The sequence below is a fragment of the Berghia stephanieae genome, chromosome 8, assembly GCF_034508935.2.
Source record: "Berghia stephanieae isolate SIO BIC M18660-M18661 chromosome 8, UCSD_Bste_1.3, whole genome shotgun sequence".
In the NCBI taxonomy this organism is placed as follows: domain Eukaryota; kingdom Metazoa; phylum Mollusca; class Gastropoda; order Nudibranchia; family Aeolidiidae; genus Berghia; species Berghia stephanieae.
The window spans coordinates 37,601,722-37,611,721 of record NC_088367.1 but is presented as its reverse complement, the minus strand read 5'-3'; the positions used below and the strand labels follow the sequence as shown (position 1 = coordinate 37,611,721).

At 35.8% G+C, this 10,000-nt stretch overlaps 1 long non-coding RNA gene across 1 annotated transcript in view; it reads right to left on the bottom strand.

Moving 5' to 3' along the window:
* Positions 1 to 9,456, bottom strand: part of LOC144977845 (uncharacterized) — a 13,393-nt gene extending 3,937 nt beyond the window's left edge. Inside the window, exons 1-3 of the long non-coding RNA XR_013646413.1 lie at positions 9,288 to 9,456; positions 7,069 to 7,157; positions 4,502 to 4,533 (exon numbers count right to left, since the gene is read on the bottom strand). This is a non-coding gene — a long non-coding RNA (uncharacterized LOC144977845). The remainder of the gene's footprint in view (positions 1 to 4,501; positions 4,534 to 7,068; positions 7,158 to 9,287) is intronic.
* Between the last annotated feature and the right edge of the window lie 544 nt (positions 9,457 to 10,000).

The window sequence follows — 10,000 nt, the reverse complement described above, 5'->3', positions numbered from 1 at the left end:
GCAATTAACTCTTTACCACTGACACTAATTTTTGTTTTCAAATATTAGTTCCCCTTTATATTATTTCAACGCAGTTTAAACATTTTCCTTTGGCTTCAATTAAACTATAAGTGTTTTGCCGTTACTTGTCTTTTTTTAATTTATGATAAGATCTTCTTTAGTTCCAAGTAAGATTGAAATTCGCATTTGAAAAGTTAAGTTGTTGGGGTTTTTTTTTTCAGGTTTTACCTTTTACCTTTCTTTTTTTTTTTCTTTTTTTTTTAATTATTTTTTTTCTTTTCCGAACATGGCAACGCTATTCCTTTTTTTCATTCCGACTGCCAAGCGGCTCGTTTCGCCGTACACTCCCGTCTGTGGTACACTCCACACATGCGCACATAAAGCGACACTACGTCATAAAACAATGTTTCGTTTGTGCCACGGTAGCAAAGCGAGCAGCTCGCTGCTTGCAATTCACCCCGTGAATGAATTGCTGCTCACAAGACCTTTATAGACCAATATCCACCCCAGTTCTAGTTGAAAGGCTGGTATCTTACCTGTCATTGTGTACTAGAGAGCTTGATGTTACCAGCAAAAAATAGTCGAATTTGTCACCGTCCTTACAACGCCCACTTCGAGGCATGAATCTCGCTAGTCAGAGACTAGAAGGCAAAACGTCAACACTATCTTCGGAAATTAAAGAACACAAGGACATGTAAAGAAGTGTTTGTTGTCAAAGATGAACTACTACATAATTCAAAATCGTCAAAAATCCCACCAGGAATTGACAGAGACAAAAATGTGAATTGTCCGCTTCTTTCTTTGAAAACAAAATATTTAACACAAGAGAAGCTTTTAGATACATTGTCACCACCGTATGAATTTGAGGATGAACGATTTGCGGGCACTGAACCCAAACGATTTTCTCTACTACCGGCAAACAGAATTCGTACTATCATCCAAAGCAGTCCAGCAAAATGATGTGAACTCGATTCCATCCCCACAGAGCTGATAAAAGAATGTTTGGATGAATTATGACCCTATATAACTGATATAATTAATCATTCGCTCCTCACAGGTATGGTGCCGAGCATATTCAAAGAGGCCATCTTTAAACCTACATTTTAAAAAAGCCTGAACTGAATATCAACAAGTTAAAAAATAATCGTCCTGTCTAGAACTTGCCCTTTCTCTCCAAAATTCTATAAAAAGTGGTCTTGAAACAATTGTTAGATCACATTGAAGCAAATAATATGAGAGAGTCATTTCAACCGACATACAAAGCTTGACACAGTACAGTCCTTCTTTAAATATCTGCTGCCTTCGACACGACCGACCATAATATTCTTGTCGTCGATTTCAAAACAGTTTGGGAATTAAATGGAACGCCTTAAACTGGATTCAGTCTTATCCGACATCGCATACAGAGAGTGGGAGTAAAAGAAGATATATCGGAGGCCAGGAACCTCAAACATGGACTCCAGCAAGGTTCTGTATTAGGACCTATCCACTTTACATTATATATGCAGCCACTCACTAAAATTCTAAGAAAATATAACATCAATTACCATCTATACGCAGAAGACACACAAATATATATATGGCATGTGAGCAAAATGATCTAATTGCGTACATGATATAAGAAATTGGATGACAACAAATATATTAAAGTTGAATGATAAAAAGACAGAAATTGTCATTTTAGTCATCCCAATTTTACAAATTCTATTGGAAATATTAAATGTAACATAAATAGCTCCATTGTGCAAAATTCACCTGCTGTTTAAATCTCTTTATGGATGAGAATATGACATTAGACCGGCTCATAAAATATATTTCTCAATGCCTAAACTTCCAACTTAACGATTGGTTCTCACTAATTACTCTTTAATGGATTATAATAAATGCTAACCATGATTTGTATGTTGGTTACAATTGTTTTGGCCGGCAACACTTGCTAGCATGTTGCCTAACCACCCACGACCAACTGCAATCACGTGGGGAAGGACTGTATAAGTAATATCACCACTAGTATTAGTGAAAGCTGTCAAGTCCACAGACTAGGGAGCAGACCAGACAACAGCCACTTTTTAGTGGCTAATCGTCCCTGGTTTCATAAAAAAGAAAATGGCTGCGCTCGACCTCTAATGTTCAGATTCTTTATGGGAGAGTAGATAAGTAGTCCCTATATGGCCATGTCAATCATGTAGACATCCTTTGATGATATAAGCCTACCCTTTGATGTCTGCAGTCGCCTTTTCGTTTTCTACGGTCACTCATGGCTAAACAGCCGTCAACAATGAACTGAACCATCGTTGAAACACTGGAAGACGCTCATGGCATAGTTGCGTCACAATCACCACGTTGCTGAATATATTATCCAGGCACGGTTGATAGGTTAAAAAGCCAAATTATGTTCTAGTTACATTTGAAACAAACAAAGTATATCACTGATCTCGTCTCATTGAGATATAAAGAATGATATACAAATCAATAAAATCGGCCGATAAATAAAAAAGTTGCTAAAAAAAAACCTAAAATAAACAAAAGCAATTTTTAAAATCAAATTTATTCCTAAAACAGTTGGTTTTCAACCGATTTTTTCTGAAATAAGGACCAATGATCTTCTTTTTTCAAGCTGATTTCAACAATGTGACTTTCAAATTCCTCAGAATTATATTTCTTACTTTTAGATTTTAGCTTTTAGGCCTACTCAAAAAGGTGTATATTCCTTGCGCAACAATAGCGTAATACATCGACGGTGAGATTCACAATTCTACACGAATGGACGGTGGTGGTTGATCAAAGAGGTGTACCAAATTTATTTACCAACTACTTTTCTTAGTGCTAAAATTACAAAGTAATAATTTCGCGTCAGAAAAAAAAATATAAACATAGGTGCCGGTTCAATAAACTGGGTGACTGGGTGATCAACAAAGAATTTAAAATTCAAGGGTTCATGACATAAAAGCTGAACTCATTGTCTATTGTCTAAGATAATTACGTATTAAACGTCGTAAGAGAACTCCATGGCGCTTTTACTTGTGCACAAAGATATTTTTTTTCCTTCAAAATGCGTCTCAAAACATTTATGGTATAATAGATGAGCCCGTCCAAACTCTGAAATCTAATCATGGTTTTGCATTTTTAAGTCGAATTCTTATTCATTATAAAAATCGTATTCTTTCACTCTCTCAACCCCAAATAGGTAGATGAATTTAATTCGAAAGCTTGCTACGGTTTTAATATTGCGCTTTCACGGATGCGAGTGGATGAAGTCAAATGTTTTGAATGATAAATGTACGTATATGTGTTTCTATTGAGTAGGATTGTATGTCATGGCTGAGTGTAGAAACAATAGGAGATAGACATGAAGAGAGAGAGAGAGAGAGAGAGAGAGAGAGAGAGAGAGAGAGAGAGAGAGAGAGAGAGAAAGAGAGAGAGTGGGGGGGGGGGGGAGGGAGATAGATAGATAGAGTGAGAGTGGAAGAGGGGGGGGGGGGAGGGGTTATGAATGCGTTGCGCATGTATGTGGGCGAGTGTAATGTTTGGTTGCACACTCGCGTCTATGTGTGTGAATATTGCGCGCGCGCGCCCGTGCGCGCGCGCGTGTGTGTGTGTGTGTGTGTGTGTGTGTAAGCATGTGAATGAATGAAAGAGAGAATCATTTAGAATGCGAAAGAAGTAGTTTGTGAGCACACTGAGGAGAGGCAGGGTCTCTATAAATACAGTGGTCCCTGCTTGACGCCTCCAAATTGCCTAGTGACTGATTCGCCCTTTTTAATTTTTGGAGATTTTTTGAAAGGAGGGGTGCACTCTTTTCATTTTTAAATTCAAAATTATTTTTTGAATTTCATTCTTTATTCATTACAATTATACTAAAGTCACAACAAGATCTCGACAGCCTCAAAACTCTTGCCCAGTGACCAATGGAAACAACTAACAACATGGATGGAGAGAGCAGATATTATACTCATCGACGATGACTGAATCACACAATTCTTAGCAAGCGTCATTTGGACTGCGAGGCTTACTACTAATTATACAGTGGAATTACTAAAAATAATTTTTGTGCTTGATATTAAAAATGTTCGCATGTTTTACTACTAGAATCTAGGTATCTAGAACATCGTTCATGCATTTGTTTTTCAATCAGTTGGTATTTTTTTAAAGTACTGCTTGGAAATGAACTTCTGTATATGTTTTTTTTAATGGATATTGGTTGAATGGCTTACACGATATAACCGTTTGAAAAATGTCTCATTACGTATATATGATTTATATTTTTAGGTATAGTGGATGGGCAGGTAATATAGGTGAGGAGGAGGAGGAGGAGGGAGGTGAGATGGAGGGGAGGAGGGAGAGGAAGATGATGAGGAGGAGAGGAAGTGGAAGGGGAGGAGGAGGAGGCGGAGAAGGAGGGGGATAGGAGGAGCAAAAGGAGGAAGAGGAGGAAAAAGAAGTCGAAGAAGATGAGGAAGACGGAGGGACATGAATAGAAGAAATGCTATGAAATACTTACTTTAAAATTGACACCTTCAAAGACACAACCAGCTGTGGAATGAAAAGATAAATAAATGATTTTTTAAATGATTCGATTATGAAGCTCTTTTTTTAAAACTTGGGAACGATTCTAGTCGACGTGCACTTATTTGCAGATCTGATAACCCAATTTATTATGAACTCATTGTTGTAATGGAAATCTAAAAAAAAGACGCAATATATTGTCTATTATAACATTGTTAAACTAGGCTTATAATTATTGCGTTCGGATGTCAGACCTGCAAGAATGTACACGTCGGAACAATTCCTTGACCTCTAAATTCTACAAGTTTGGAAGGTAACTATCAGCCCTTTCATTACTTAAGAGTTGAAAGTTGTAGATTGGTTTATTTGTGGATTTGAAAATTTGAATAGAAAACCCTGCCACCTTACTTCATTTAGAATAATATAGTTTGTTTTGTGTTTTTTAATTATATATATATATATATATATATATATTATATATATATATATATATATATATATATATATATATATATATATATTATATATATATATTATTTTTTAAAAATATTTACCAGAATGTTTGAGACAGTCTACATTAATGTTTCAGGCTTAATTTGCCATCGTCAGGACTGAGTTGTTTTGTTGACTGTTGTTGTTTCTTGAAGTGGTTCCGGTTTAAAGTTAATTAACAAGAACTTCCGGCGATGTGGACACCTACCGTACATCTCACTTTTCGTGTTGAGTGTGGCTTCATGAGGGTGTTTGATTATAGTATATTTCTCTTCCAGGCATAAGCTACATTGTTTTGATGTTGGTGTGTATCCTGTTGCTTTAGATAAAATTTTCCATGAAATGTTGTGATCTAGTTTGTTGTCTTTTAATTTCCAAATATGTTCGCTGAGTTTTGTGGATGTTTTTTTGTTAGTGTTTCTAAATGTTGAGGTGTGGAGTTTATATCTTGTTTTAAAATTATTTTCCGTTAGTCCTACATATTTTTCTTGCTTGTTTGTTTTAGTTTCGGTGACTGTGGCTTGGTAAATTTAACTTGATTCTAAACATTGTTTGTTTAGTGGGCGATGTTCCTTATTTCTGCAGTTGCATTTTCTGGTGGGTGGGTTTTGCTCTTGTCGGTGGTTTATTAATATTTTTTTTGTTGTGGCTTGAAATTATTTGTTCTATTTCTATGTTGCGCATACACGAGTAGCTTATTTTTATGGTATTCCTGTTGATAATTTTATGTAGCTTGTCGAGCACTTTTCGTACCATATTTGTATCAAACACGATTCAATATATATATATATATATATATATATATATATATATATATATATATATATATATATATATATATATAATTTTTAAATGTAATTTATCACTCTCCTCTATTTTAAATATAACTTTGAAACGCATCCTCCCACTCCCGTTCTCCCACTTTCATTCTCTCTCTCTCTCTCTCTCTCTCTCTCTCTCTCCCTCTCTCTCTCTCCCTCTCTCTCTCTCTCTCTCTCTCTCTCTCTCTCTCTCTCTCTCTTATTACTTTTTTTTCCCCAATACCTTAACAACGGAGGTAGGGGACCAATAATAACACGATTGCTGTCTAGTATTCTTCAATTACCACCTTCCCCCCCCTCACCCACCCCCTACCTTATTCTTGAAATATATATATATATATATATATATATATATATATATATATATATATATATATATATTTATATACTTTTTCATCTCTCTTTCTCTCTCTCTCTCTTCCGTTGCACACACACACACTAACACACACACACACACACACACACACACACACACATTTACAAATTTTCGCCGATATTATTATGACAATCTAATATACACATATATGTATTCTGTGTTTACTTGGTAAAGGCCAAGGGCCGAAACGTCGTTTGTTTTGTGTTGTTCATTCATGAGTCAGATTTACTCCCTTTATCTTTATCTCCTCCTTACTTGCCGTACTCTTAAAAAAATAACATGTATTTAAACTTTTGGCCAGAAAACTCGTCCTTCGAATATCAATCGATTAAAATACTCTGTCTTGTCAAAAACAAAAGTTTTAGAATTTTTTGACAAGATGAAATTGATGTCATTTTAATCGATTGATATTTGAAGGACGAGTTTTCTGGTCAAAATGTTTAAAAACGCGTTTTTACCAGAGTAGGGCAGGTTCTATATCGAGTTCCATGTCCGAAAGGGACTTTGATTATTAATTTTAATCTTATATATATATATATTTTTAACACCGACATCTCACATTATTGCTTGACTGAAGCAAACAGGCTCTTACTTTGCGGTTTTAATGTTAAGCTAGTCAGTCTAGCATCACGTTCATTTAGTATTTTCACCTTGGATCTTTTGTCAGGCGTTTATTTATTCAATTTGTCAATATATATATATATATATATATATATATATATATATATATATATATATATATATATATATATATAATATATATATAAGTATGTATAGTATCAGGGGTAAGAGTAGAGGTGAACTAAAAGAAAAGAAAAAGTAACAACAACAGCGATGCAGGACTGACCACGTTATCGCTATAAATTCCCTTACCATTGATCATTGTGACTAATGCTGTCATCAGAATGGCTCCAAGAATGATGGAATACTTCATGACTGGATTTATAGGTTGTAGATAGAACCTGAAGATTAATGAGTAAACATATGTGTACACGTATCCTATGAGTATTTTCAGGGTTTCCACTGTGTTCAAAGATCTAGTCTAAATTCTATACATCACGTAACAGAAGATAAGTACAATTTGGAACAAAAAGGCCCCCACATAGAATCGTAAGAATAATGAATAAACAGGCTTGTATACGTGTGCGTATTTTCAAGATTCACCTAGACGTCTATGTTGAACGATCTATTTTAATCTTATTCCAAGTGTACTCTGAAAAGTCTGGACGCGACTCTTGTAATTAAAAAAAACTATAATAGATACAAAATTGACAACGGTATCAAAACAAAGCTTAGTTTATTTCCTTTCCGTTTATCATTTCAAGTTTCTGCAAAGTCACCGTTCCCTTCCACACAGAGCTAGGGCGAGGTGACTTGCTCAAGGCCACACAACGCAGCGGCGGGTGATCGAACTCGTACCTTACGGTTACGAAGCAAAGACCGTAGCGTTGAGCCACACTGTCCCATATACTGGTGAGTTCAATACAATCGGAGATATTCAATAGGCATCAAGACTTTTCAATTAAGCCATCAATCAGAACCGACTGAGATCTTGATGTTAGGTAGGATTTAAACCAACTAAGCGCAGTGTCTCTTATTCCAAAAGTAATTTCTAATCGTTTAATAAGTATCTCATGATCAATGGTGTCAAATGCAGCCGAAAGGTCCAACATAGTCAATAAACAGACATGTTTTTTGTCAATACTGTTAAGAATATCAGTGCATACTTTTAAAAGGGCAGTTTCAGTGCTATGGTGTGATTTATAAGCAGATTGGAAATTTTCACTTAAATTATTTAGATGGATATGATACAAAAGTCTTTTTAACACAATGCGTTCAGGCACTTTGGATAGATATGGAAGGTTGGAGACAGGTCTGTAATTTTTCAGTTCGTTTACATTTAGATCGGACTTCTTTAATAGTGGTTTAACAATGGCACGTTTAAACGAGTCGGGGACACTACCGGAGACCAACGAATTATTTATAAGTTCAGTTATTGTTGGTAACAGTTCTTCAACACAAGTCTTAAGAATACTAGTTGGGATGGGGTCTACTAAGTCACAATATTTTGATGGGCTATCTAAAATGGCCGACTTCACTTCATCCTCAGTGGCTGGATCGAAAACATGTAGTGGCGTTCCGTGAAATGGTCCAAAGCTCGGTGGCGATGATGATGATGTATTTAAGTTTTCCCTAATGGATTTTATCTTGTGGAAATATTTGGCGAAATTTTGAGCTAGTTCGGCGTTATTTCTAGACGCTGGAAGGGGCGTGGATTTCTTACTACCAAGAAGGTTATTATACATACAAACATTCATACATATATGTATACACACTAGCACACATACATACATGCACGTACGCACTTTGCAATTCTCGCACTGGCATAATAAATTCTAAATACTTCTCAAAGAGAAAGGTTTTCAGATTATATTTGAATTTATCAACCCTGCTTTCAAGTCTGACTGACAAAGACAATGCTGTTAACGCAAGGTACCAGGTAATCAATTTACACCTGAGTACGGTCAGATAATGTGAGTAAGGAACGTTTTCCAAGGACTCGACTTTGCGCCGAGCGAGGCTCGAACCCAAGACCTTTCGATCAGAAAGCGAGTGTCAAGGCCACATATCTATATAACTTAACTCTACTACATCTAGTTCATTCTGACATATCACCAACACTTGATCCAATGGGTCAATTTAAAATAGCAGACATTTGAAAACCAAAAAATTCGTATTTTGGGAGATTAAAATGGTAGACAATTTACCCTCATGAGGAATAAATAATGCTTCAAAATCATTAAAATCATATAACATGGCATCAACTATCATTTTCAAGAAGTTTTAATGACCAAGTTGTGAAAGTAGTGTCAAAATCCTAAGAATTTTTCATAATAGTAGTGAGGTCTGGGAATAGAAACAGGGTTCCATATGCCATGCTGCAGATAGGGAGGAATTTCCGAGGAATCATCTTAATTGCATAGGTCATTGCGAAAAGTAACAATAAATGTGCATATTAATATTTATTTATCACTTAGACCGTACCAGTTTGCTAGATTAGACAAAATCCAAATAATATTGTAAGGACTTACCGAGTGTAGAATCGGAGTGACTGTCAATGTGTCGTCGGTGATTGTGATGATGATGGCCAAAGAGTAGATATTTTATACTATACAAGTTGACAGGATTGTTTCACCATGGATTCTAGGCCTAAGTATGCACTATTATCTCAAATGACGAATGGGGACAGGCACGTGTTTCCTGAAAAACAAAGAAGAGAAAATTAAGCAAAACAATTTTTTTGAAAAACAAAATAATTGAAATAATATGACTTAGGCTCCGTGTCCACCAAACCAGAATCGAACCGATCAAATGTCGGCAGTCTTTCGAAAAAAAAAGGCTAAACCAAATTTATCTTACACACTAGACGCTTCTTCTACGAGACGCGAAACAACCCGTATCCACTAGCACCGACCCGGAACGGTACTTCAATAGCCCATTTCCGACAAGACGCTGGGAATAGTTCATGCACTCTTGGTCGGCCGTTTCATGAGCTATCAACCATTTCCTTCGTTTGAGATATATCTAATACACTTTTTTTTGTGCTCAAATCCAAAAAAATAATTTCAGAATAGAACTCAGCACCTCAAAATTAGTAAAACCTAGACGTGACCATCTATTTTTAACACGTTTTTATCACATTATACAATTTTATTACGTACCCGTATTCAAAACCACTGCTGCTCTTACTGCTGCCACTACTGCTGCTCCTGCTACTACTACTTCTACTACTACTACTACTACT